The sequence below is a fragment of the Cricetulus griseus genome, chromosome 7 (assembly GCF_003668045.3).
Source record: "Cricetulus griseus strain 17A/GY chromosome 7, alternate assembly CriGri-PICRH-1.0, whole genome shotgun sequence".
Lineage (NCBI taxonomy): Eukaryota > Metazoa > Chordata > Mammalia > Rodentia > Cricetidae > Cricetulus > Cricetulus griseus.
The window spans coordinates 42072428-42099323 of NC_048600.1; the positions used below are offsets into that span (position 1 = coordinate 42072428).

Genomic DNA, 26896 nt, shown 5'->3' on the forward strand with positions numbered 1-26896 from the left:
CTGGGCCGGGGGAGGGGAGGGAGGAAGGGACAGCGGCGGGAGCGGGCACCGGGAAGGAGGGAGCCAGTCCCGCCGTGGCCGAGGCGCGCGTCCTCCCCGACGCCCCCCCCCCCCCCGCGCTTGCCGCGGTTCCGCCCCGGCCCGAGGGCAGCGCTAGGACACGGCCCGGAGGTGGCCTGGGAGGCGGGGCGGCCCCCCCCCCTCGACGACGAGATATCCCGCCCCTGGGGAAGCCTGGGAGAGGGGCGGGCGGGCGCGCCGGCCTGGAGGAAAAGCCCCAAGGACCGGGAAGATGGAGGAGGCGGCAGCGGCCGAGGGGCGGGGACCCTCGCCTCCTCCTGCGGGGTCACCTTGGCCAGGGCCCCGCAGCCCTGGGCAGCCGTGAAGGCGGTAGGAATTCCTCTCAGAAGGCTCTGATTCCCCGCCCAGCCCAGTTCCAGGAATGCTCAGGCAGAGGCCTTTTCTGATTCTGACAGGTTCGAGGCCACGCTCCGCACTTCCAGCTCTGCCTTATCTTCATCCTCAGTTCCCCTCCTGGTGCAATAAACACAAGGCCTGGCCCCCACCAATCCAGGATTCCGGTATCTTGGTGACAGCAGCCGGGACAACCTGGGATCCCCCCCCCCCGCCTGAGCACACCGCAGGGGTCACCGCACTCAGGGTCAGTAAGTTCAATGAGTTGGTCACTGAGAAGTGGATGCAAGTCAGTGACGCTTGCACATGGCAGCTAAGCTGTTTTCCACCTTCTCCTGGGAAGCTTGGGCTTGCGTTCTTGAGTGTTTTCTTTGGGCGATTCCTGAGTCCGCGCCTAGTATCTTCTTACCTATCTTCTCTCTGGTGACAAATCTGGGTTCAAAACGACAGACAGTCCTCCTGATCCGAAGCCGGAAACGAAAAGGCACTTCAGATCAGCATTCCCAGTAAGTGAAGGACTGACTCCGATTTGGATTTCTGTTTTCATTTGGGCATTTGATGCTGCGGTCTGTGCCAGAGCCACATCAAGTCGTGTGTCTTGTTCACAGAGCATCCCCATCACCAGGTACTGCTCTTGGCACACTCTCCTGATCTGGTGCACAGGTAGGCACATAATTGGTGCGCCTGAAGTGGTGAACAAATGGGCATGTAGTCAGTATTCTTAACTGATTATGTAGTCATGATGGTTGCTCCTTACGTTTTGAAGGAAGACACATATTAGGCGCTTATGATTTTTCAGTACATGAAAGGAATTTAGGAAGGGACAGTTCACTATGAGCAAAAGCCATGAGGCAGGGATAAGGTTGCTCCCCTCCCACCCCGTTTCTCATGTGTGGATAATGTCACAGTGCTGCCCGGTTAAACATTAGCTGGCAGATGGACCCGGGGAAGGCCAGCTCCGGGACCTAAAGCTTTCCAGGAGGGGGCTGTTAAGGGCCGACTCTCTGGATCATTTCCCTAGCAGAGCATCACAAGAGGTGAAGGGCTGCAAAGCGCCCCCTCCCGGCATCTTGAATCTGTGATTCCCTCTTCTGTTAGCCTAGTCCCAGCGTGTATCTCAGCCAGGCTGACTGCAGTCTGGAGACACTGGTAGTGCAAAACTGGTTGGCTGGCATAAATCTTAATTTTATTATATATATATATATATATATATATATATATATATATATATGATCTAGGGATATAGCTCAGTAGTACAGCGAATGTTCCTGGGTTCGATTCCTGATACCAGAAAGAAGTATTAAGCACTTGTAGGACACTAGACACTGTAGGGACAAAAAGCCAACAACCCTAGCTGGGGGAGACTTGGCCCTAAGAAACTTAATCTTCAGAATTTATTTTTCTTTGTTTTGCCCCCAGGGAGAACTCAGACCCAGGATCCTGAGGATCTGGAGACATGGAGGTACACTTTGTTTTTGGTTTTGTTTTTTGTTTGTTTGTTGTTTTTTCCAGACAAGGTTTCCTGTGAAACAGCCCTGGCTGTCCTAGAACTCGCTCTGTAGAACAGGCTGGCCTCAAACTCACAGAGATCCACCTGCCTCTGCCTCCCAAGTGCTGAGATTAAAGGCTGGTGCCACCATTGCCCTTTGAGGTACACTTCATTTGGCTAATGACCACCATTAGATGGTGGGCCTGGCCCAATTCCAGGACCTAGCTGTTGTCCTCATAACTACTGGGGGGCGGGGTGGGGGTGGAGCTAAAAAATGTGGCTCTTTCCTACAAAACTAACAAGATTAAGGAAAGGAACCTGGATTCCAGCACTTGGGAGGATCACAAGCTGGAGGTCAGCCTGAACTACTTAATGAATTCAGGGCAGCCTAGGCTACTAAGTGAAGTCCTATCTCCAGTATTTAAAAAATAAAAGTGTTTGGAGCCAGCCTGGTTTACATAGCAAGTCCCAGGACAATAGGGCTACACAGGGTGACCCTGTCTCAAAAAAAAAAAAAAAGGAAAAGAAACAAAATAAATAAGAGTGAAGACTGCTAAACTAGGCAAGCAGTGGCTCAGGCCCACAGTCCCAGTTGATAGGCCTAACCAAGAGAGTCTGGATTTTTTTTTTTTTAAGTGGGTGGGTTTCAAGTCAGGGTTTCTTTGTGGCTTTGGAGTCGAGAATCTGGATTTTAAGACTGGCTTCAGAGTCAAGATTCTGCCCCAAAACCCCAATCCTCAACTAGACCAATTCCTTCTCTGTACCAGTTTCTCTGTACATTTTCACTATATTCCCAACAACTTCAAGAGCAGGACCCATTATTCTCATTTTACAGAGGTAGAAACTGAGGCAAAAGGACATTAACATAGCCAAAGGGGTTTTAATTTTTTTTTAATGATTTATTTATTTATTATGTACACAGTATTCTGCCTGCATGTATGCCTGCAGGCCAGAAGAGGGCACCAGATTTCATTACGGATGGTTGTGAGCCACCATGTGGTTGCTGGGAATTGAACTCAGGACCTTTGGAATAGCAGGCAGTGCTTTTAACCACTGAGCCATCTCTCCAGCCCAGCCAATGGGTTTTTTGTTGCTTTTGTTTTTCAAGACTGGGTTTCTTTGTGTAACCCTGACTGTCCTGGAACTCCCTCTGTAGACCATGATGGCCTCAAACTCACAGAGATTCGCCTGCCTCTGCCTCTGCCTCTGCCTTCGCCTTCTGAATACTGGGATAGACCACTACCTCCTGGTGATAGCCAAAGTTTTATAAATTAATAGAAGGCATAATTCAGGCTGCAATCTAAATGGATCTGAGGTTTGATTACAAAGCCTATACTTGAACCCACTGCCTCCCTAGGGTATCAGATATCTGAAAAGGTAGGGAAGCAAAGGGTTTTCTTGGGATTCTTCACGGTAAACAATAGATAAAGAGGGCCCCTTCCTCTCTGGTTTTAGTCTCTTGGTGGTGGGTCTTCCTCGCTTGGAGCCAGCCCTTCTCTGAACAGACATGCTTCCTTGTGTGCCAAAGACTAAAAGGAGACTGGTTTTCCCTAATAGATAGTGTCTTAACCCTTGATTAGCAAACTTGAATTGAACTGGGGTATAGTGCAGGGGCACAGTGCTTGTTAGTATCATCCAAAACAAGACAAAGCCAAAAGTGAAAAACATGCATTGAGCATATCTTCAGGACATATCCATTCAATAGATACTTATTAAGACTTTTTGTTTGTTTGTTTGTTTGTTAGTTTTTTGAAACAGGGGCTCACTGTGTGGCCCTAGCTGAACTGAACCTATTTTGTAGACCAGGATGGTATTGAACTCAGAGAATTCTGAAGAGATGACTCAGTTATTAACAGCACTCCCTGCTCCTGCAGAGAACCTGGGTTCAGTTCCCAGCACCCACATGGTGGCTCACAAACATTTGCAACTTAAGTTGTAGATCCGATGCCCTCTTCTCACTTTACAGACCCAGGACACTTAATGTGGTACACATGCATGCAGGCAAAACACTTATACACAGAAAAAAATAAAATAAATCTTAAAAAAAGAAAAAATCACATAGATCTGCCTACCTCTGCCTCCTGAGTACTGTGACACTAGATCAGGCCAATTATTAAGCTCTCATTTGCAGTTTGTTGAAGGTCTGCTGTCTGTTCTGAGCTAGGCAACCCCCACCCATGCCTTTGAGGAGATCACTGAATCTAGGGGGACCTGTGACCTGTCATACCTTCACAGGATTGCTGCTCATACTCATCACATACATCAAGAGTGTCATGTACAATATAGGAGTTTAATGACAGGTCTTCAGTTAACACATGGGGTTGGGTCTATAAAGAAATCAGAGGCATAAGGAAGACCCTGTCTTTTTAGAGTCTGTGGCAGAGTATAAAAGATGCAAAACAACATAAAGAAATGGGTCTTGAGCTCAGTGGCAATGCATTTTCCTAGGATTGGCAAGGCCCAGTTCCAGCCCTAGCACCACCAAAAAGAATGGAAAGGTTGGTGTAGAGGCAGGAAGATCAGAAGTTCAAGGTCATCCTAGGCTACACAATAATTTTGGGCCAGCCTGGCATTTGTAAAATCTTGTCTTAAGAATTAAATGGGGGGAAAAAAGCAGTAAATGGGGGGGAGGGGAGGAAACTTTGGCTGGGATGTAAAAAAATAAAAACAACAACAAAGGATTAAATAGGTGCTGAAGAGATGGCTCAGCAGTTAAGAGCACTTGTTCTTGCAGAGGTTCTTGGTTCCATTCCCACATGGTGGATTACAACCATCTGTAACTCCAGTTCTAGGGGCACCAAGCATTCACATACATAGGTAAAATACAAATAAACATAAACTAAATAAAAATGAGCCTTTAGGCTTATGTTGCAAAGCCAGGTATGGTGGCATGGACCTTTAATGCCAGCACTCGAAGCAGGTAGATGTCTGTAAGTTTGAGACCTTTAGTTGAAAACTGGAGAGACTATGGGACTCAAAGTGAATAAACAGATCTCAAACTCTGACCCCTGCCTGTAGCCAAGCAGTCTTCCTAAGCCTCACTCCCTACCTGTGGAACCACAGACTGCAGGGTCCTTTATGGGGCTGCATGAAGTTCAGTAAAAGCTCATGGAAAAGGCTTCCAGTGTGGCTGAAAGAAAATAGGAAACAAATGGTAGCTATTATTGTTATTCTTGAAGCTACAGCCCATGTTGAGCAAGGCCTAGGTAAAAGGATTGATAGAAGGAATGAGCAGATGACTTATTAACCTTGAGCTATGGGCATTGTGAGCAGTGAGCAACATTCCAGCAATTCGTTGGTTGGTGCTGGCTCTGCTGAGCCTGTAGGGCTGGGGCTGCCTATGGGTGGGGTGTTTATTCTGGAAGTGGTCCTGGTTGTTCCCCACACCCTTCTCCAGGAGAAAAAGCAGGCCTAGAGTGAGAATTAAGGCCCACCCTGGGCCCAGCTAACAGTGCAGTAGCACCTGCCTACAGGGCCAAGGGGGAAAATATCCAGGACACATACTCCTAAAACGTGGCTAGGTCTGGCAGATTCAGGACACACTGAGAAAAAGATCTGTCCTAAAAGAGCCTCAAGTGTTCATGTTTCAGAAGTTGGGACTAGGCCCCGGATGCTCCAGGGGAGGAATAACACTGCAAGTGAGGATATCCATATGGGCTACTCCACCCCTAGAAAAGTCCCTCACTGGATTCTTTCAGCAGTCTGGCTTCATCGGCACGGCACGGCAAGTAATCCCTGAAGTTACATTGAGCTGGCACACTGAAGTGACAGAGCTGGTTGGAATGTCTGGCTGTCCCCAGGGCCTGCATTTTCATTTTGCCTAAGAAGTCTGTTCTGCATTGTTGCTTTGGTTTTCAGGGGACTTAACTTCTCTCTCACATGTGAGCATTGAAACAACTTGCCCCTTGGCTACACACAGTAAGACACAGGAGGTCCTTACCTAAACCCCAGTTGCTGAAGGGTGTGGTTGATGGACAAGCACCAGCCACCTGGAAGACCTGCTGTGTCATCCCATCAAATCTCAGCTCTCCTTGAGCTTCTTGTGTGATAACACTGTACATCAGTGAAATAGTGGAGTTTTTAAGTTTAATTTTTGATTTGTTGTTGGGAGGTTTAAAAGGTAGTTCATATAGAGGGCACAGGGCCTGACAAGAAATACCTGTTCAGAAAATTAGAACTATCATATTCTCCTTTCAAAGCATATGATCAAAGGTCAAGCTCAGTTGTAGAATGCTTGCCTAGCATGCTTGAGGTACTGGGTTTGAAACCCATCCCTGAAAAAAGAAGAAAGCTAATTACAGGCACCAAAAGGGAGCTAGCAGCGGCTCTCCCCGCATTTCTACCGACCTTTCCCAGGGGAGAGGAACAGTCCTTTCCCTGGCCTCTTTGCTCCTTCCCTCGCAGGGAGGAGACCCCACAGACACACCCTGGGGCAGGAACGACCGACGGAGGAGCGGCCGCGACACATTTTTGAGTCGTGACCAAGTGGAAACTCCCTCCCCAAAGCGGAAGCCGGGGGCGCCCCACTGGGGCCTGAGCCTCCGCCGGGGCGGGATCCCAGGCTGAGGGTGGGGGCGCTGCGGGTGAGCTAGATCCCGCCCACCTCATGAATATGAATAAGGCGACAGGGGGCGGAAGTGCGAAGGGACCCCAGCCCTGCAGACTCTTGCCCAAACCGCGGGAGTCGTGCGGCTGGAGGCGTGGCTAGCCATGGGCGCCCCGCCCCTCCTGCTGTGCGGGGCCTCCTTCCGGCCCGTCGCGCCCGAGAGGTGACCTCGAGGGTGTGCTCCCCTGCCTGGCGCAGGGAGGAGCTCGCGGCTGCCTGTAGGTGTGGCGGAGCTTTGTCCCGCTGTCCGTGGTTCCCTGCAACTCTCCAGAATCAGGCTTGTAGGAGAGGCTGTGAGCATTCCTTCATTCCGGCACCAGCACAAAAAGTGGAACAGCCCTGTCTTCCTGGAGCTTTGATGCCAGTGGCTGCGAAACACCCAACAAAATCGAACCAGTAGGCTGTCTGATGAATACAAAGAGAGGACAAACGGGAGACAGTAGCCGAGAAGGTGACTTAAGACCCGAAGGAAGGGACTTAGAGATGTAGTTCAGTGGTAAAGTACTGCCCAACACCACATAAAACCGGGCTTGGCCATGCATACCAGTAATCCTGTCACTCTAGAAGGTGGTGGCAGAAACATCAGGATTTAAGGTCTGTCTCAGCTACATAGCGATTTTGAGGGCAAGATGGGCTACATAAAATCCTGTCTCAAAAAAACCCGAAGGAAGCAGAGGAGCATACCATCTGAATGCATTTGGTCGAGGATGCTGTCCAGTGTGACTAGAGGAGAAAAAGAATGGAATTACAATGATAATGGCTCATAGTTTTTAGCAGGTGACATGTTAAGTGTTTTATGTGTTTTTATTTTTTTAATTCATCAGGACAGCTGGAAGTGGGTGGTCTCCTGTTATTTGGAGGAAATCAAGCTCAGGGAGGTTAAAATACTTGCCCAAGGTCATCCTGCTTGCCAGACAGACACTGGGGAACTGAGACTGATGGCTGTCTCACTGCCTGAAACTTATGTGAAGGCCAGCTATGGATGACCTTGAGCAGAGAGATCCTCAGGGCTAGTCCTCCCTTTTCCACCCTCATTGCTAGGATTGGGGACCAAGACTGCCTCCAGAGATGAAGGATGGGCAGGCAGGGCCTTTGTTTCTATGAACCAGCCAGCTGGAATGAGCACCCTAAGTAGAACACAGGTGTGCTAAGCCATCATGGATGTAGTCTTCTGAGAGATGCTTTTATTGTCTTGAAAGCACTTGTCACCTCTCCAGGCTATGCAGTCAGGTACAGGTAGCTGGGAGGGCAGAAGGATGGGGGTAGGGAAGGGTGGGTAGAGGAGGTGAGGGTAGAGGGTGTTGAAGAGCCTGTATGGCTGAATGCTTGGAAGCATGACAAAGGCAATGTCAGCCAGGCAGGCTGTGTCTTCCGCCAGCAACAGAAGAACTGGTGGGATCACCCAGGTGTCCCTCACAGCCTGGAGAGATTAAATCACTTACAGAACCTAAGAGGCCGTGCTAGCTGTCCATGGGATGTGGGAAAGTGGCATTGCTGATGGCCCCTCACAGTGGGAGTGAGGAAGAAGCACCTTCCTGCTGTGCCCTTTCTAGAGCCTTGTCTAGCTCACCCCTTCCCCAGCTTGGTGCCACTGTCTACCCTGGCTGAGTTAGGAATCCAGCCTAGCCCTCCATTTGAGGAGCTTGGCTGACACACACACACACCATTGCCTGGTGTCTCTAAGAAAACTTGGATACTGGTGGAAAAGGGCCGTAATGGAACTCCTTCTCAGCCCATTTGATACGGAGACTCTGTGATGGTATACGATTCTCCCAAGAATACACAACTATTAAAGAGACAGGGATGGTATTCAAGTCCAAATTTGATACTAGAGCATAAGTAGGATATTTTACTTAAAGAAAAAATAAACTTCCTCAAAAACACACTAGGGGTAGACCAGATGATAGATGGGGCACAATGACCAAGGGGAAGAGGACACTTTGTATTCTCAGTTCCTGATCCTTGTCCCCAGACTTTTGTGTCTGAATGAGTCAGCCAACCTTTCTTAGGGTGGCACAGCTGTAGGTGGGGCCAGAAGCCCCTTAGAGGGCAGCTGGTAGTGTCATCTTAGTCAAGTTAGGTCTGGAACTCCATCTTAGCTGGGCACATTGGGTTCTTGGGATACTTTCTGTTACCCAGATTGAACTACTGGAGCCACTGTATTTTGTCACTGACCAGGTAGGCATCAAGAATGGGATATGAGGCATGCTGGGAAGTGGTGGCACGCATCTTTAATCCCAGCACTAGGGAGGCAGAGGTAGAGGCAGGTGGATCTCTGAGTTCAAGGCCAGCCTGCTCTACAGATTGAGTTCCAGGATGGCCAGCCCACACAGAGAAACCCTGTCTAGGGAAACAACAAAAAACAAACAAAAAAAACAAAACAAAATAACAAAAACAAGCAAACAAAAAAAGCGAAAAACACCCTGTTTCAAAAAACCAACTAACCTCAAGGGCAACCTAGTCTACAAAGTGTGTTTCAGGACAGCCAGAAACCCTGTCTCAGAAGAAGGAGGAGGAGGAGGAGGAGGGAGGAGGAAGAGGAGGAGGAGGAAGGAATGAATGGGATACTAGGAGCTAGAGGGGTGGCTAAGTGGTTAAGAGTTTTGGCTGCTCTTCATAGGAACTTCACCCACATGGATGGTTCTTGGCACCTATGTGGCAGCTCACAGCTATCTGCAATTCCAATTTCAGGGAATCTAACACCTTCTGGTTTCTGAGTACACCAGGCAGGCATGTAGTGCACAGATATACATATACATAAAAATAAAAATAAATAAAGAATTTTTTATTATTGTTTTTCAAAGCAGGGTTCCTCTGTGTAGCCCTGGCTGTCCTGGAACTCACTCTGCAGACCAGGCTGGTCTCGAACTCAGAGATCCACCAGCCTCTGCTTCCCAAATGCTGGAATTAAAAGCTTACATCACCACTGCCTGGCTTAAAATTTTTTAAAAATGTAATGCTAGAAATGAATGAGGCAGAGATCCCTTTCATAGCCACTGAGAAGTTTAAGGCTACACAGAGGAGTCATGGACTCCTTGGAGAGAATGGGATAAGCCGTAGGAGGGTTGGGGAGAGAATCAATCAGAAAAATGGTAGTCCTTGAAATATGCAGTGGGGAGGTAAGACAGACAAATCCCAGGGGCTTGCTGGCTAGGCAAGCTCCATGATATTAAAAAACTCAGAAAATTAAAAAAAAATACAAAAAAAACTCAGAAAATTGAGATGGGTGCTTGCTGCCGAGCCAGAAGACCTGGGTTTAATATCTGGAACCTAGATGGTAGAAGGAGAGAACTAAGTCCCACACTCTGATCTATGTACCCATGGAATAGCATGCACCCATGCACCCCATATATGTGATAAATACATGTGTGAAATAAAATGAGGTAGATGTAGACGATACCTGAAGAACACATGAGGTTGACCTCTGGCCTCACATACACACACACACACACACACACACACACACACACACACACACACACACGGAAACAGTCCCTAGGTACATCATCCCTCATGTCCTCCAAGAGTCTTCTTCACCTCTCTGTTCACATTGTGCAAGTAGCCACACACATGCAGGCAAAACATCCATACATATAAAAATAAATATTCCCAGCACTCAGGAGGCAGAGGCAGGCAGATCTCTGTGAGTTTTTTTTGTCTGTTTTTTGTTTTTCGAGACAGGGGGCTGGTGAGATGACTCAGTGGTTAAGAGCCAGGGTTGTCAGAAATGGTGAACACTTTTAATCCCAGCAGAGGCAGGTGCTCTCTGAGTTCAAGGTCAGCCTGGTCTACAGACGAGTTTCATATGGCCTGAGCTACAAAGAGAAACCCTATCCCCCAAAACAAAAACAAAAAAAGTGTCCTAGCTGCATTTCTAGAGGTCCTGAGTTCAATTTCAAGCACCCACACAGTGACTCACAACCATTTAAATGGGATCTGATGCCCCCTTCTGGTGTGCAGATGCATATGCAGATAAAGCACTCTAGAGAAAATATATAAATCTTAAAATTAGATCTGTATGAGTTGATGAGGTAACTCAGTGGTTAAGAACACATACTGCTTTTGCAGAGGACCCGATTTCAGTTTCCACTACCCACATTATACATCACACAACTTTATTTTGTTCTCCACATAGAAGGTGCTCAGTTAGTATGTGCTGAAAAAAAAACTTCAAGCTCATGTATTTGACAGTGTTGGAAGTGGGTTATACAAGTAGATCAAGGAGTCTCGGATCAGTGGCTTTCTGTGTGTTCCAGTGCCAGCAGAGTGCAAACCCAAAGCTTGGTCTGGCTGAGAAGAGGCAAGAGGGAGAGGAGTGAGGCTGCAGGGTTTATAAAGGAAGACTGCAGCCCCAGTCTGCCTCGGGTGTGTCCTCTGCCCTTGCACCTTTGGAATGTGGCTGACTGACTCTGTCAGGGACTTGTGCTGTCCACTGCCTTGGATCTCACATCTGGAAGCTGAACTCCAAGAGGAGCAAGAGCTTCTGCAAATGATGCCAGCTGTGAAGGTTAACAGAGCACCGGAAGTGCTTTAGAAGAAGGATGCTAGGCTGCTGACCCCCACCAAAGCCTGGGAGAAAGTCCTTGTCCCAGCTGTGAAGCTACCACTCCACTAGAGTCTCTACTGGAACAGTCTGGGGAGAGGACAAGAGATTAGGTCTCAGTTAAAAGACTTCTTACCTAAGGATTTTCTAATTGTGCAAGCCAGAGAAGGGCTACTAGCTTCTGTGTTAGCTGTCAAGCTAGCTCTTCCAAAGGGGAGGCCATGATATTACAGGTCTGCAGATTTCAATGGCTTCCAGCAAGATCCCAGGCTGGCCTCTCCTTAGCTTGAGCCAGCTCCTAACTGATGCCTGAAAGGTTCTCCAAGCAGGTGATTGCACTGATGTGGGCATCAGATGCTCACTCTAGCACAAAAGCTTGCATTACCTCTAGAGTAGGGATCCTCCACTAGTGACACTCAATTCTGTTAGCGACTGTATGGGACTGGCTACAGGAGCTTGTACCCAGCACTATCCTCAACTATGAGCTTTTATCTACCAAGGCTGTACCTTCAGCTAAGTCCTCCACTTAAGTAATTAGCTCACTTTCTTCATCCTATTTCCTGGGATTCTCTTAAGAATTGAATGAAACAGTGCATCCGGATTTCTTTTTTTGTTTGTTTGCTTGTTTTTGCTTTATGTTTTTGGTTTTGTTTTTCGAGACAGGGTTTCTCTGTATTGTTTTGGAGGCTGTCCTGGAACTCACTCTGTAGACTAGGCTGGCCTCGAACTCATAAAGATCCGCCTGCCTCTGCCTCCCAAGTGCTAGGATTAAAGGCAGCTTACAACTGTCTGTAGTTCCAGTTCCAGGGTATCCAACACCCTCATACAGACATACATGCAGGAAAAACACTAATGCATATAAAATAAATTAAAAAACCAAATCAAGCTCTAAGACAGTCAAGGTTACATAGAGAACTCTGTCTTGAAAAACCAAAAAAGAAAAACCAAAAAAGACCAGTTCTCCCTGTTGTGGTAACCCCCAACCATAAAATTATGTTCATTGCTAATTACTTCATATTTGTAATTCTGCTACAGATATGAATCATAATGTGAATATTTGATATGAGACCCTATAGGGTCACGACCCACAGGTTGAGAACAACTGGTCTAAAGCTTCAAGGAGGAAAAGAACAGGCCTTTTTTGAGACAGAATTTCTCTGGGTAGCTTTGGAGTCTGTCCTGGCACTTGATCTGTATACCAGGCTGGCCTCGAACTCACAGAGATTCACCTGCTTCTGCTTCCCAAGTGCTGGGATTGAAGGTGTGTGACACCACCACCCAGCTCTTCTAAGTCTTATTTTGTTTGTATTTCTGTTTTAATTACAAAATATTGGGCTTTTCTGTTTTTGTTTTTGTTTTTTGAGACAGGGTATCTCTGTGGCTTTGGAGGCTGTCCTGGAACTAGCTCTTATAGACCAGGCTGGTCTGGAACTCTGCCTCGGGAGTACTGGTATTGAAAGTGTGCGCCACCACTGCCAGGCCAGGCTTTTCTGTTTTTGCTACTGTTTTGAGACCTTGAAGCAGAGGACATCCTAGAATTTGCTAAAGGTAGATAAAGTGTTAGGAGCATTCTGTCTGTGGACTCAATGACATTTTTTTCCTGAGGGGCTGGAGAGATGGTTCATTGGCTAAGGCTTAGCACCTACTGCCTTTGCAAACATCCTTTCATTTCCTAGAACCCACAGAATGGCTCATAACTGTTGTAACTTCAATTCTAGTGGCTCTGACACCCTCTTTTGACTCCAAAGGTATCACACACACACATGGTACACATACATACATGCAGACAAAGCACTCATACATATAAAATAAAATGAATAAATCCTTTAAACTATTGTTTTATTTTCAATTATGTGTATGTCTCTGTGTGTGTGTGTGTGTGTGTGTGTGTGTGTGTATGTGTGTAAGTGCATGAGTGCAGAAGCCCATAGAGGTCTAAGGCATTGGATCTCCCAGAACTAGAGTTACAGGCAGTTGTGAGTCATCTGAGGTAGACTCTAGGAACTAAAGTCAAGTCCTCTGCAAGAGCAGTACTCACAGGACTGGAGAGGTGGCTCAGAGGCTCAGAGGTTAAGATCACTGACTACTCTTCCAGAGGTTTTCTCTATGTATCGCTGGATGTGCTGGAACTAACTCTGTAGACCAAGCTAGCCTCAAACTCATGTAGATCTGCCTGCCTCTGCACCACGATGGCCCAGCTCTAATATTTTTTTGATGTGTTCAGCTGGCCTTTTCTATTAAATAACTGTCTAGGCACTGGAGGACATTGTTATGACAGCCACATTTTCTAAGCCTTTAAAGTGCTTTTATAATTCTGACCTGGGGCCTGGAGAGATGACTCAGCGGTTAAGAGCATTTGCTGCTCTTGCAGAAGACTCAGGTTCAGTTCCTGGCATTCACAACCATTTTCGACTTCAGCTCCAGGGGTCCCATTGCCTTCTGACTTTCAAGGGGATTAGGCATGCATATGGTGGATGTATATATATGCAAATTTAATATCATAAAATAAACATATCCTTAAAATACTGACATGGCAGCCAGGCAGGGCTTTAGTCCCAGCACTGGGGAGGCAGAGGCAGGCGGATCTCTAAGTTCGAGACCAACCTGGTCTACAAGAGCTAGTTCCAGGGCAGCCTCCAAAGCCACAGAGAAACCCTGTCTCAAAAAAACAAACAAAAATACTGACATGGAAGCTGGACTTTTAGCTGGCCTAGCACTGAGTTTCATCCCTAGCAAAGCAAAAAGCAAACAACAATTTCAAAGGAGAGAAAAGGGAGCTTGGAAGATGGCTCAATGGATAAGAACACTTCCTCTGTAATTGTTAATCCCAGTTGTCAACTGATCTGTAGTCAGCTAAGAGATAAACTGATCAGCACCCTTGTGAGGGACTGTGTGATAAGGCAGGCTGAGGTGGGAAGTAGAGTCTTCTGTTGCAGATCAGATAACAGGAGGTGTGACAGGGAAAAGCTTCACTTTTTGCCTCATTTGTCTGGGACCAAAGTGTTCATTCCTTCACTAACATCAGAGCTCGGCTTCTTTAAGTTTTCAGTGTGGAGTGAAAACCAGTGGCTCTCCAGGAATCCTCCAAGCTTTTAACACCAAGTTTGGACTACTGAGGCATCCAGCCTCATGGATAGAGTAGCTCCGGGATTCTCAGCATTTCCAGTATGGGCACAGCCATTGTTGGATTACTCAGACCGTAAGTGTAAGCCACCAATGTACAAAATCTCCTTTTAACATTCATTCTAGCCGGGCATTGGTGGTGCATGCCTTTAATCCCAGAACTCAGGAGGCAGAGGCAGGTGGATCTCTATGAGTTCGAGACAAGCCTGGTCTACAAGAGCTAGTTCCAGGACGGTCTCCAAAGCCACAGAGAAACCCTATCTCGAAAAACAAAAACAAAAAAGAAAAAGAAAAAAGAAAAACAATCATTCTATTGGTTCTTTTCCTCTAGGCAACCCTGGCTAACATATGGTGCATGTGGACCTGAGTTCAGATCCCCAGCATCTAAGTAAATCGATGGGCATAGCTGAGTGTGCCTGTTATCTCAGCATTCTGGGGCAGAGACAGATGGTTCCCAAGAGGTCAATAGCCAGCTAACCTAGCCAAAACCTTGAAATTCCTTCAAGTTCAAAGAGAAAGCCTGGAGGTGAAAATTAATAGGAAAAGATACCCAATACCCTGCTGTGGCCTACATAAGGAAACATGTATCCAGGCTTTCATGTGCATGTATCACACATACCACACACATTAAAAAAAAAAAAGTAGGTCTGGAAAGATGGCTCAGACGTTAACAGCACTGGATGGTTTTCCAGAGGTTCTGAGTTCAATTCCCAGCAACCACATGGTGACTCACGATCACATATAATGAGATCTAGTACCCTCTTCTGGCATACAGTATAGGCATACATGTAGGTAAAACACCCTATACATAATAAGTAAATAAGTTTAAAAAATAAATAAAAAGTAGATCTTAGCAGGACCTACTGGCAGATGCAATCCATTGGCAGCTAAGGGAGGAGGAGCCAAGTTGAAGGCTTCCTGAGCTCCATAGTGAGTTCAAGGTTGATGTGAAAAACTTTAGCAAGATCCTGACTCTAAAAGGGGTTGGGAATTTGGCAATATAGCTCAATGGCAGAGTAATAGAAAACAAGCATGAGGCTGTAAGTTCAGCCCCCAGGAAAGGGGGACAAAGACACTATAGTGGTACACACCACATCGGAAGCCGAGGTCAGGCTAGGTTGTCCAGTGAGACCTTGATTCAACTATCCTCCACCAGACTAGGAAGGTTGGGGACTGAGAGGGTTCAGGCTGCAGCTTAGTTTTTGTTTTTGTTTGGTTTTGGTTTTTTGAGGCAGGGTTTCTCTGTGTTAGCACTGGCCATCTTGAAACTCGTTCAATAGATCAGGCTTTGTTGAATCAGGGATTCACCTGCTTCTGCCTGCTGAGTGCTGTGATTGAAGGTGTGCACCACCATTGCCCAGCTGCCTATAATCTTTTTTTTCTTTTGTAAATTTACTTTTGTTTGATGTGTATGAGTGACCTTGATTCACTCATAGTGAATGCAAGGCCAGGCATTGAAGCTGAGACTGTCTGGCTCACAATGGCCATGAAGCCTATGAAGCATTTCTGGTCATTTCCTACACCGTTTGGCAGAGTGCTATCCCACATCAGTGCCACTGCGTTTTCAAACAGGGCCATGCTCACCCCAGACTTCAAAATTATCTATGATCTCTATGATCTCTATGTCACCTGATCAGAAGTGATTTGTAGGGCCGGGGGTGTGGCTCAGTGGGTAGAGTTGTTGCTTAGCATACACAGAACCTTGGATTCCATCATCAGCACTGTACAAACTGGGTGTGAGGGTCCACACCTCTAAATCCTTGCCAAATGGAGACAGAATGAGAAATTCAAGGCCATTCTCAGCTACACAATGAGTTTCAGGCCTTTAATCCCAGCACTTGGGAGACAGAGGCAGGCGGATCTCTGTGAGTTCGAGACCAGCCTGGTCTACAAGAACTAGTTCCAGGACAGCCTCCAAAGCCACAGAGAAACCCTGTCTTGGAAAAAAAAAAAAAAAGAAACCGTCTAAAAGAATAAAAATTGTTGCCCCAGGGAATGTGTGAAGGGGAGAGAGGTTCCTCCTGGTGTGTAGTCAAATCTCCTTAGGTTTTGGGCCAGGTGTAGTTGAATTTTCTTTACTTTTACTCCTTTGGCCTTTTGAGAGCCCTTTGCCCTTTTGGAGGGGGGGCTGCCACCCAGCTCCCAAATAAATCACACACATGGAGTTTTATTCATTCTTTCCCCCCCTTTTTTTTCTGTGTAACAATCCTAACTGTCCTGGCACTGGTTCTGCAAACCAGGCTGGCTTCGAACTCACAGAGAGCTGGGCGTTGGTGGTGGATGCCTTTAATCCCAGCACTTGGGAGGCAGGTGGATCTCTGTGAGTTCGAGATCTATAAGAGCTAGTTCCAGGACAGCCTCCAAAGCCACAAAGAAACGCTGTTTTGAAAACCTAAAAAAAAAAAAAAAAAAAAAAAAAAAAAAGAAAGAAAGAAAAAAACAAAACCTCACAGAGACTGTTTGCCTCTGCCTCCCAATTGCTGGGATTAAAGGTGTATGCCACCACTGCCCAACCTTATTCTGTCGTATAAATGCCATGCCTTAGCTTGGTTTGTTTCTAGCCAGCTTTTCTTAACTTAAATTGTCCCATCTACCTTTTGCCTCTGGGTTTTTTCCTTTTCTTCTGTAATCTTTCACCCTTACTCTGTGACTGGCCCCTTCTTTTCTTGCTCCTTGATCTCTCTTGCTTTTTCCTCCTCCCAGATTTCTCCTCCTATTTGTTCTCTCTGCCTGCCAGCCCCGACTATCCTCTCTCCTGCCTTGCTATTGGCCATTCAGCTCTTTATTAAACCCATCAGGTGTTTTAGACAGGCACAGTAACACAGCTTCACTGAGTTAAACAAATGCAACATAAAAGAATGCAACACATCTTTGCATCATTAAAACAAATGTTCCACAGCATAAACAAATGTAACACATATTAAAATAATATTCCACAACACCCAGGCTTTCCCCAGTTTCTTCTGGATGCTGTTCACAGCTCTTAAGCATAGATGCCAGGCCCTTCTGTTTGTCACTGACCACTTCTGGGTTCCAGAGAAGCTGTGTTTCATTCCTTGCTTTCTTGGATCAGCACAAAGACCTGTGCTTCTCCTGTGGTATGGGCCCACCTGTCAAACCCAATTTCAAATAAGTTTTGCCAGCTGTCTGACTGTGTGGTGTTCCGTTTCTGAACCTCTGTTTTCCATTTGTAAACTGGGAGTCATAGCAGTCTCTATTCACAGAATGGCTTCAGGATTAGCTGGGAGAATAGAGATGAATGCTCAAATATGCTTAGCACCTTGAGCTTCTAGTTGATTCTTGCTTCATGTGCAGCATCCTTGTGCAAAGATATACCAGCACCCAAGCCTGGGATTCTTCTGTTTCTCTTGAGTGGTAAGAGGTTTGGTTGCCTGGGAGAGTTCCCAAGTCTCACAATATGCAGGGACCTCAATGCTTGGTGTCCCTCTCCTCAAGGTGTCCCTCTTCTCTTAAGTCTTGCAGGAAACACAGACCATTGCCTCTGTTACAGATCTGCAGTATAGAAATGTTGCCCCATGGTCAACAGGGTTGGATACTGGCGATGACCATGAACTGCCCTGAGTGGGTGCTGTAAAAGCCAGCTTGAGGCAGGAGGGGCAGCTGTGTGGTAGGGCCTGGGCCAAGGAATCGAGGCTCAAGCAGCCAGTTCTGGCTCCTGCCAGGGAAACCCTCTTCCTCCAGCTCTGCTCTCGGTCTTTCCCAGGCCTGCCTCTGGCGTCCAGCTTCTCACATTTCAGCTTCTGAGTTACTGGCTGTGCACAGCTACTGCTGCTGTTAGTGCTGCCGGGCCTCTGCAGCAGGCAGATGTTAACTCTTTATGTGCTGCCGCCAATGCCAGCTTCTCCAGGAACAAGCAGCAGGGGCCCAAAGCCTGGAGGGCTAGACTGATATTAATCAGTCTCTGGCGTTGCTCCTCTGCCCATTTTCCCCTCAGTGGTTCATCTTGCTGCCTTCTTTCTCACTGGCCAAAACTGAAGGACCTTGACATTTGGACCACAGAGCATAAATTAATGCCACCTCACACTCTTTTTTTAATTATTATTAGTTCAAGTTAGGAACAAGCTTGCTTCACATGCCAATCCCTTCTCCCTCTCCCTCCCCTCCAATCCTCCCCGCCAACTGCCCACCTGTCCCCCTCCCCATCCACCCTCCACTCCCCAGGCAGGGTAGGGCCCTCGACGGGGGCTCCCAAAATCCACCACATCATCCTGGGCCAGGCCTAGGCTATCTTTAATTTCACACATGGTGATGACTCCCTCCATATTCTTCACTGCACCCAGCTGGACACCTCTGGCATCTGGCTATCTCTGACCATGGCTGATGACCCAGCACCAGGTGAGCCCTTGAGCTCAGAAGCCTATGTGGAAGGTGTTCTTCAGGGCACCTTATACTGCACTAAAAGAGCCTGAAAGGACCTAGGCTTTGGCACTACTCAGCTGTCACAACAGACAGAGTTGCTTAGATCTGGTATTTTCACTTGGGATGTGTCTCAAAGGTGAAGTCAGAACATTGGCCAGAGCTGTATTGAGTTCACAACTGGTTGTTGCAGCCTACACACACACACACACACACACACACACACACACACACACACACACACACACACCTACCTCCCAGGAGGCCTAGGGGTGTTGAGCTTGTCCCTCCCCAGGGAAAGTACCTCTCCTGGTTCTCTGGCTCTTTCTCCTATCTTAAAGACCAGGGCTAGCTCATCATGATAGCAGCCCCTGCCACTTTCCAGCCTGACCAGTTAGTTCCTAGTCATTCCATTCCAGTCACCAACAAAAGTGACAGGCCAGGGGTGTCACTCAGTGGTAAGGCACTTGCCTAATATGTGCAAAGCTGTGGGTTACCTCCTCAGCACTGAAAAAGAAAAGAAGAAAGAAAACAAAAGAAAAAGGACTTCGAATTCCACTGTGTCCGCCCACACACACTTTGTCCACTCCATTAGAGGACAGCCAGGTGCCATTGGGACCTGGAAGCAGTACCCCCAGTACATCTCTCCTGTACCCCTCAGCTCCCTACTTTTCTTTTGAACTCAAAACACATACCCTCTGGTTTCCTGTGGGCCTCCTGGGCCCTCTCCAGCCACACCCCATTGGCTCCTTGGCTAACTTCCTTTTATATGAACCAGTAACCTCAGGTACCTTCCTGCTTTACTCTTGGTGAGAGGGGCGCAGTTGGGTGTTAGGTGCCTCAGCACTGGCCCCATCTTCACTGCTGATGTTGAGTTGGTTGTTTTTTGTTTGTTTTGTTTTCCAAGACAGGGTTTCTCTGTGTAACAGTCCTGGCTGTCCTGGAACTCACTCTGTAGACCAGGCTGGCTTCAAACTCACAGAGATTCTCCTGCCTCTGCCACCCGAGTGCTGGGATTAAAAGGGTGTTCCACCACTGCCCAGCTGATGTTGATTTTTGAGTCTTTGATATTTACATACTTTGGGCTCCTGGTCTTCCTGTTGGGACTTCTTTTCTTTTCTTTCTTTCTTTCTTTTTTTTTTTTTTTTTTTAGTGGAGGGAGTCTTAAGGTAGCTCAGGCTGACCTTGAACTCAAGACCTTTCTGCCTCAGCTTCCCAAGTTTTGCTAAGTTTACAACATGCGCCATTACACGCAGTGTCTCCTGGTGGAATTATTGTAACTATTGTAGCTGTTCTACCTGCTTACTGAGAATCAACTGAGAAAGCTGTTACAGCCATTTCTGACTTTCCCAAGGGGAGAAATCACTAGGGGAGGGACCCTAGTGTAAGGGGAGGGACTAAGTGCTCAGAAGGAAAGGCAGGGTATGGCTGATAGAGACAAGGCAGAGGAAAAGACACAGATGGGTGGCTGGCTGGCTTTGAAGATCTGGTTTATGACTAAAGCTAGATGAAGGTGAATATACAGAGCTCAGACAGGACTTTTAAGGCCTTTGGTTAAGCCGGGTACTCCCTGGATCTGAAATGCTTTGGGGGATGCCAGAGAGCCCTGCATGTTCCCGGGTTACTCCTCCACAAAGCGGCGTGTGTGCCAGGCGCCCTCTAGTGGTTTGGGGTCTCAGCTTTGTTGGGCCAGGTGACTGGGGTATTGAGGGATACTGATTTGCTCCTAACACCAACAGAGGCCTTTGACTCTTGCTGCACCCAGATCCCTGGGTCCTTTCCCAGACACGGATGTTTTCATTCTTTAAGTCTCATCTTAGCTCCATTAATCGGTGTTCACTGTTTTTGCTTGTTTTTGTTTTTCTTTTCTTTTTCTTTTTTTCTTTTTTCTTTTTTGAGACAGGCTCTCACTACAGAGCCCCACTTTCCTGGAACTCACTGTGTAGTCCAGGATGGCACTGGGCTCACAGAGATCCACCTGTCTCTGCTTCCCGAGTGCATGCACCACTAGGCCCCGCTGGTGTCCACTGTTTATCCACAACAGATTCTGTTTTTCCACAGATCATACCAGGGTTTAGCTGGTCCATGCCCATCCCCACTTCTGTTCCTACTGTGCACATATGTACAAGAAAAGTCGTCACACTGAAGCAAGGGACACAATCCTGCTGGGCTTAGTGTTAGTTTCATTTCCTCTTGCGGTGAATAAATAGTTTGACTAAGGCAAGTTAGGTGGGAAAGGGTTGATATCAGGTCACAATTCTAGGTCATAGCCAATCACAGCAGAGGAGTCAGGGTGGAGGTTCTAGTCACACTGCATCCCCATGGAGAGCTGAGAGATGCTGAACTAACTCATGCACGCTGTTCAGCTCATGGTCTCTTTTTCTTGTAGTACAATACCCAAACCCAGGGAATAGTGCAGCCCACGTTTACCCTGGTTGTTCTAGTTTGCTTTTTGTCACTGTAATAAACATCACGACAAAAATCAGCTTGGGGAAGAAAGGGTTTCTTTCTTTCTTTCTTTCTTTCTTTCTTTCTTTCTTTTGAAAGGGTTTATTTCAGTGTCTACTTCCAGTCATAATTCATCACTGAGGGAAGTCAGGGCAGGAGGTGGGAATGTTAAGGATTCAGGCATTATGTTGGCTTGCCCCTGTCACCTGGCAGAATACACTCAGGCAGTGCCCTGGTTAGCCCAGGGTTCTGTGATTTTGTAGTCTGAATGCAGGTGTGAAGGACTCCCCCCCCCTTTTGGTTCTCTTCTCTTTCCCTACTTTCTTCCCCACAGTTCCCCTGGGGCAGACAGAACTTTCCCTGTCTCCCTCTTCTCTTCTGTCCTCTCAGTCTCTGTATCTCTTTGCCTCTCTTCTCTTTCCTTCCCCCTCCCTCCCCTTTCTAATAAAACTTTTCAATTAAGCTCTGTCTGCCTGGCATGTTTGTCCCCGAGTCGGTCACCCTTGCCTACCATGTAATTCGCCAAAGTCCCCCATGCAAGGTACCCTCAAGCTTTATCCTAACAGGAACCATTAGGAAGGCTGCTGGCAGGCCTGCCCCCTCTTTCATGCTCAGCTAGCTTTTTTCTTTTCTTTCTTTTTTGAGACAGGGTTTCTCCGTGTAGCTCTGGCTGTCCTGGAACTGGTTCTGTAGATCAGACTGGGATCTTCAGCTTTCTATACAGCCCAGATCCACTGCCTAGGGACAAACTCACAATAGACAGGGTCCTCTCACATCAATTAGCAATCAAGAAAATGCCCCTACAAACATGCCCACAGGCTAATCTGATTAAGACAATCCCCCAGTTGAGTCTCCCTCAGAAAACTCTGGGCAACAAGTTGACAGATAACACTAACTAGGGAACCAGATCTTCCCTCATCAATTAAAGGAATCAAGACAATGCCCCCCAGACATACCTACTGGCCATCATGATCTAGACAACTTCTGACTGAGACTCTCTTTCCAGGTAGTTCTAGATTGTGTCAGGTTAACAATGAAAATGAACCATTACAGATTCATCTCCAGTTTGCTGTATGTCCTCAGAAAGTCTCTTAATTTGCTGTTTCTTTTCTTGCCCTCATCTGTGTAACATTTAACAATATTTACGATCCCCCCTGTGGTGGTTTGAAAGAAAATGGCCCCCAAAGGGAGTGGCACTATTAGGAGGGGTGGCTTTGTTGGAGGACGTATGGCCTTGTTGGAGAAAGTGTGTCACTGTGGAGGTAGGCTTTCAGGTCTTGTATATGCTCAAGATATGCCCAGTGTCTTAGACTACTTCCTGTTTCCTGCAAGTCAAGATGTAGGACACTTGGCTACTTCTACAGCACCATGTCTGCCTGCATGCTGCCACGTCCCACCATGATGATAATGGACTGAACCTCTGATCTGTAAGAGAGCCACCCCGATTGAATGTTTTCCTTTATAAGAGTTGCCATGGTCTGCCGGGCGTTGGTGGTGTATGCCTTTAATCCCAGCACTTGGGAAGCAGAAGCAGGTGGATCTCTGTGAGTTGGAGACCAGCCTGGTCTACAAGAGCTAGTTCCAGGACAGCCTCCAAAGCCACAGAGAAACCCTGTCTCAAAAAAAAAAAAAAAAGAGTTGCCATGGTCATGGTGTCTCTTCACAGCAACAGAAACCCTAACTAAGATACCCAGTGACCCTCATGGCTGCCTCTCCTTCTACTGGCTGGTCTAGGATACATGTTGCCCAGGGTATCCTAGAGCTCAGGGTGCATCTGTCTTAGCCTCTCAGGTATCCCAGGTATGTGCTACCATACTAGCCTCTCATCTTGTTTTAATTCCCTAGGCCAATGTGAGTGGTACTATGAATCTATGACTCCTGTGATTGGTGATCCTGGAGAGGTCTTTTGGTGGGCCTGACCTAGTCACGCAAACCCTCTACAAGCAGGGTTTTCTCCAGCTGTTTGGAGAGGAGGACATTATCAAGTCTGAGCAAGAGAAGGCTTGAGTAGGCACAGGGGTGTCTACCTGTATGCTCAACTACTTGGAGAGAGGCAGGAGGACTACTTGAATCCAGAAGCTCAAGAGCAATGCATGGGCAACTTAATTTCTAGCCTTAAAGAGAGCAGAGTAGACAAGACAGACAGAGAAAGAGAGTTTGCAGCAAGGGAATGTTGCTTACATGGAGGGAACCATGGGACAAGGACTTGAAGAGAAGTGAGGGTGCTCCCTAGACAAGTCATTGAGACAATGGGTACCTCAGCTCTAAAGCCAAAAGGAAGAATTCTGCAGCCAATGATCAGAGGGCTTGCAGGAGCATCCCAAGCCTCAGAAGCCCACACTTTGATTTTATCATTCAGGGCTCCAAATACAGGGTCTGGCTTAGTCATATGACCTAGACTTGTGACCTAAATTGTGGCATAATTAAAAAATTAATGATACTTTATGGCACATGAAAATGATGAAACTCTAGCTATGTTACTGATAGTTGTCTAATAATTTAGTCCTAGACTGAAACATTCCACCCTGTAGGGAAGCTCCTTAAGCAGGAACATAAACAACTCAAAACAGCTTCAGGGCATGACAGTGGTGGTTCACACTTTTAATCCTAAGCAGAGGCAGGTGGATCTCTGTGAGTTTGAGGCCAGCTACAAAGCTACACAGAGGGGAGCTGGAGAGATGGCTCAGTGGTTAAGAGCAGAGGTCCTGAGTTCAATTCTCAGCAACCATGTGGTGGCTCACAACCATCAGTAATGAGATCTGGTGCCCTCTTCTGGCCTGCAAGTTGGTTACACGCAGGCAGAACACTATACATAATAAACTTCTTTTTTTTTTTTTTTTTGGTTTTTCGAGACAGGGTTTCTCTGTGGCTTTGGAAGCTGTCCTGGAACTAGCTCTTGTAGACCAGGCTGGTCTCGAACTCACAGAGATCCGCCTGCCTCTGCCTCCTGAGTGCTGGGATTAAAGGCGTGTGCCACCACTGCCCGGCAATAAACTCTCAAAACAAATTTAAAAAGCTACACAGAGAAACTCTGTCTTGAAAAAACAAACAATTAGCAAACACCCCCCCCCCAAAAAAAAAAAAAAACCAGCTTCAGGAAGTTCTCGAAACTGATCAGATTCACTATGATCTGCCTTGCCAGAGTAAGTAATAAAAACTGAGAGTCCCTTTCAGAAGAGCAGAGCCAAGCTGCAATGAAGACTCTTGAGACTATTACACCTCACCCGTTTTGCTCCACGAGTAAGGAGAGAGACAACACTTACGGGTTCCAAAGATTTTAATAGTTTGCCACATAATCAGGTCACTGATTGATCAGGGCTGCAGGACAAGGACTCCGGAATCTTGTTTCTCCTGACAGCCACCAGCAGGGGCAGAAGTGAGGTTTATAAGCACAAAAATAACAAACATTTGTTGCCAAGTTACAGTTTTCACCATCAGGATTTAGAGATCGGGACTTCTTTGAGTGTTCCATCATTGTCAACCAATATATAATGTAAGCCTTTCAGTCCAACCAATCAGATTCATTTGTTCCTTCTGTTGTTAGGAACAGTAATAACGTTTCTAAAGAACTAAAGATACATAACACTATTTCTATGGTCTAGGGAGGAGGTTGGTCAGCTATTGGGGAGTTTTCAGCTCCCCTTGGGCTTGGGAACCTGAACTTTATTTCACTCTAACAGGTAAATTGGAGTCTGAGGTCAAAATGGAAGTACTTAGGTGCTTTTGCCTGCACCCTTCAAGACCAGATCAGTTGTCTGGGAGAAGCAGAAATCAGCCCAACTCTCTGGAAGAGGCTTAGACCAAAATCATTTGGAAAGGACACTCTCCAACCTGTTGACCTGTCTGCAGGGTGTGCCATGTGCTCTGGGTTTCATGAGCTGTCACCCATGCTGAGGTGGGTCTTGGTAATGCAGCTGTCTTTGAGTCATTTCTGCTCTGTAAGTACCCCTTACCCATATTCCTGTAAGTAACTTCAATAAAACTTATTGGTTCACAAAGTTGGACTTTGGTGGTATTGGTACTTTGGTCTGTTGTGGTCTCCCCATCTGGGGAGTAGATGTGTGTGTTGTGTCTACCCATGGACAGTTTTGTCACATAACACTGGTACACAGCTACTTGTTTATTATATTGATATGTGGGTATACGATTTTGTTTGTTCATTTTTTGAGACAGGCATTGAACCAACAGGATGACCTTGGATTTCTGATTTTCCTGCAACCACCTTTGGAGTGCTGGTACAAAAGGCATTGGTTTGTGTGGCACTAGGGATCAAACCCAGGGCTTCATGCATGCTAGATAAGCACTGTACTAACTGAGCTACATCCCAAGACCTGATACATTATATTTTATTTATTTATTTTACTTTCTCGAGACAGGGTTTCTCTGTGTAGTCCTGACTGCCTTGAACTCACTCTGTAGACCAGACTGGCCTCGGACTCACAGACATCTGCCTGCTTCTGCCTCCTGAGTGCTAGGATTATAGGCATGAGCCACCACCACCCGGCCCTAATACCATTTTAACCCACTAGCCTTGAGAAAATTTGTTATGTAGCAATACAATTTTAACCCACTAGCCTTGTGAAAATTTGTTATGTAGCAATAGGAACTCAAAACCCTATATATGTAGGGTAGCTATTTAGAAACTGGAAAAATCAGCCTGGTGGTGGTGGCAGCGGCGCACGCCTTTAGTCCCCGCACTTGGGAGACAGAGGCAGGTGGATCTCTGTGAGTTCAAAGCCACCCTGGTCTACAGAGTGAGTTCCAGGACAGTCTCCAAAGCTACAGAGAAACTATGTCTCAAAAAACAAAAACAAAAAACAACAAAATATAAAGAAAGAAACTGGAAAAATCTATCTCTCCTCGACTGGGATTAAGATCTACAGTAGGGCTTGGGAATGTAGCTCAGTGACAAAGTACTTGCTTAGTATGTACAAGGCTCCAGTACTGCAAAATAAAAATAAGAAAAAGTGCAGCGGCTGGAGAGAGGTGGCTCAGTAGTTAAGAGCTTGCTATGCTCTTGCAGAGGATCAAGTTCAGTTCCCAGCAACCACAATCAGTGGGTCACAACCGTCTATAACACCAGCTTCAGGAGGTAAGACATCTCTGATGGGGGATGTTCTTAGTATATGTTTCTCTTATTGGTTCATGAATAAAACACTGATTGGCAGGAAACATAGGCAGGGTGACCAAACAGAGAGAAGGCTGGGGAGAGGAAGGCAGAGAGAGGCCTTGAGGAGACACCATGCTACTCAAGGAGTAACATGCCAGATGAATTACGGGTAAGCCACAGCCTTGTGGCAACTCATAGATTAAGGGAAATGGATTAAGAATTAAGACAGAGCTAGCCAATAGGAAGCCTAAGCCACCAGCTAACAGTTTATAAATTACTATAGCCTCTGAGTGTTTATTTGGGGCAAAGCAGCCCTGGGACCAGGTGGGACAGAAACCTCTGTCTTCACATCTCTGATCTCTGTTGGCATGGCAACACATGTATACATACTCCCTCAAAGATAAAGATATAATAATTTAAGCCATAAAAAAAGTTGGGTAGCCTGGCAGTGGTGGCACATACATTTAATCCCATCCCTCAGGAGGCAGAGGCAGGCAGATCTCTGGGAGTTTGAGGCCAGCCTGGTCCTCAGAGCCAGTTCTAAGACAACCAAAGCTACAGAAAAACCCTATCTCAAAAAACAAACAAACAAACAAACAAACAAAAAACCCCAAAAAACAAAAACAACAAAAAAGAAAAACTGGGATGAAAACTGTAGCAGCCCTAAAGCTCTTCCTCAGGAATAGAGTTTTGTTTGTTTGTTGTATTTTTTAAGACAGGGTCTCCCATTGTAGCACAGGCTGGCCTTGAACTCAGGGTCTTTCTGCCTCATCTCAAGTGCTGAAA

General features: G+C 46.7%; 1 long non-coding RNA gene across 5 annotated transcripts; it reads left to right on the forward strand.

Moving 5' to 3' along the window:
- Window positions 1-122: 122 nt before the first annotated feature.
- On the forward strand, window positions 123-25004 carry LOC118239122. Of its 5 annotated transcripts, none has more exons than XR_004770670.1 (4): window positions 123-1077; window positions 1834-1876; window positions 14095-14251; window positions 24681-25004. It is a non-coding gene; the product is annotated as an uncharacterized LOC118239122 (long non-coding RNA). The 5 variants fall into 5 exon arrangements; XR_004770667.1 differs by lacking the exons at window positions 14095-14251; window positions 24681-25004 and adding an exon at window positions 10766-11757 and having other exon boundaries at window positions 137-390; window positions 477-1077; XR_004770668.1 differs by lacking the exons at window positions 14095-14251; window positions 24681-25004 and adding an exon at window positions 10766-11757 and having other exon boundaries at window positions 163-661; window positions 865-1077.
- The last annotated feature ends 1892 nt before the right edge of the window (window positions 25005-26896 follow it).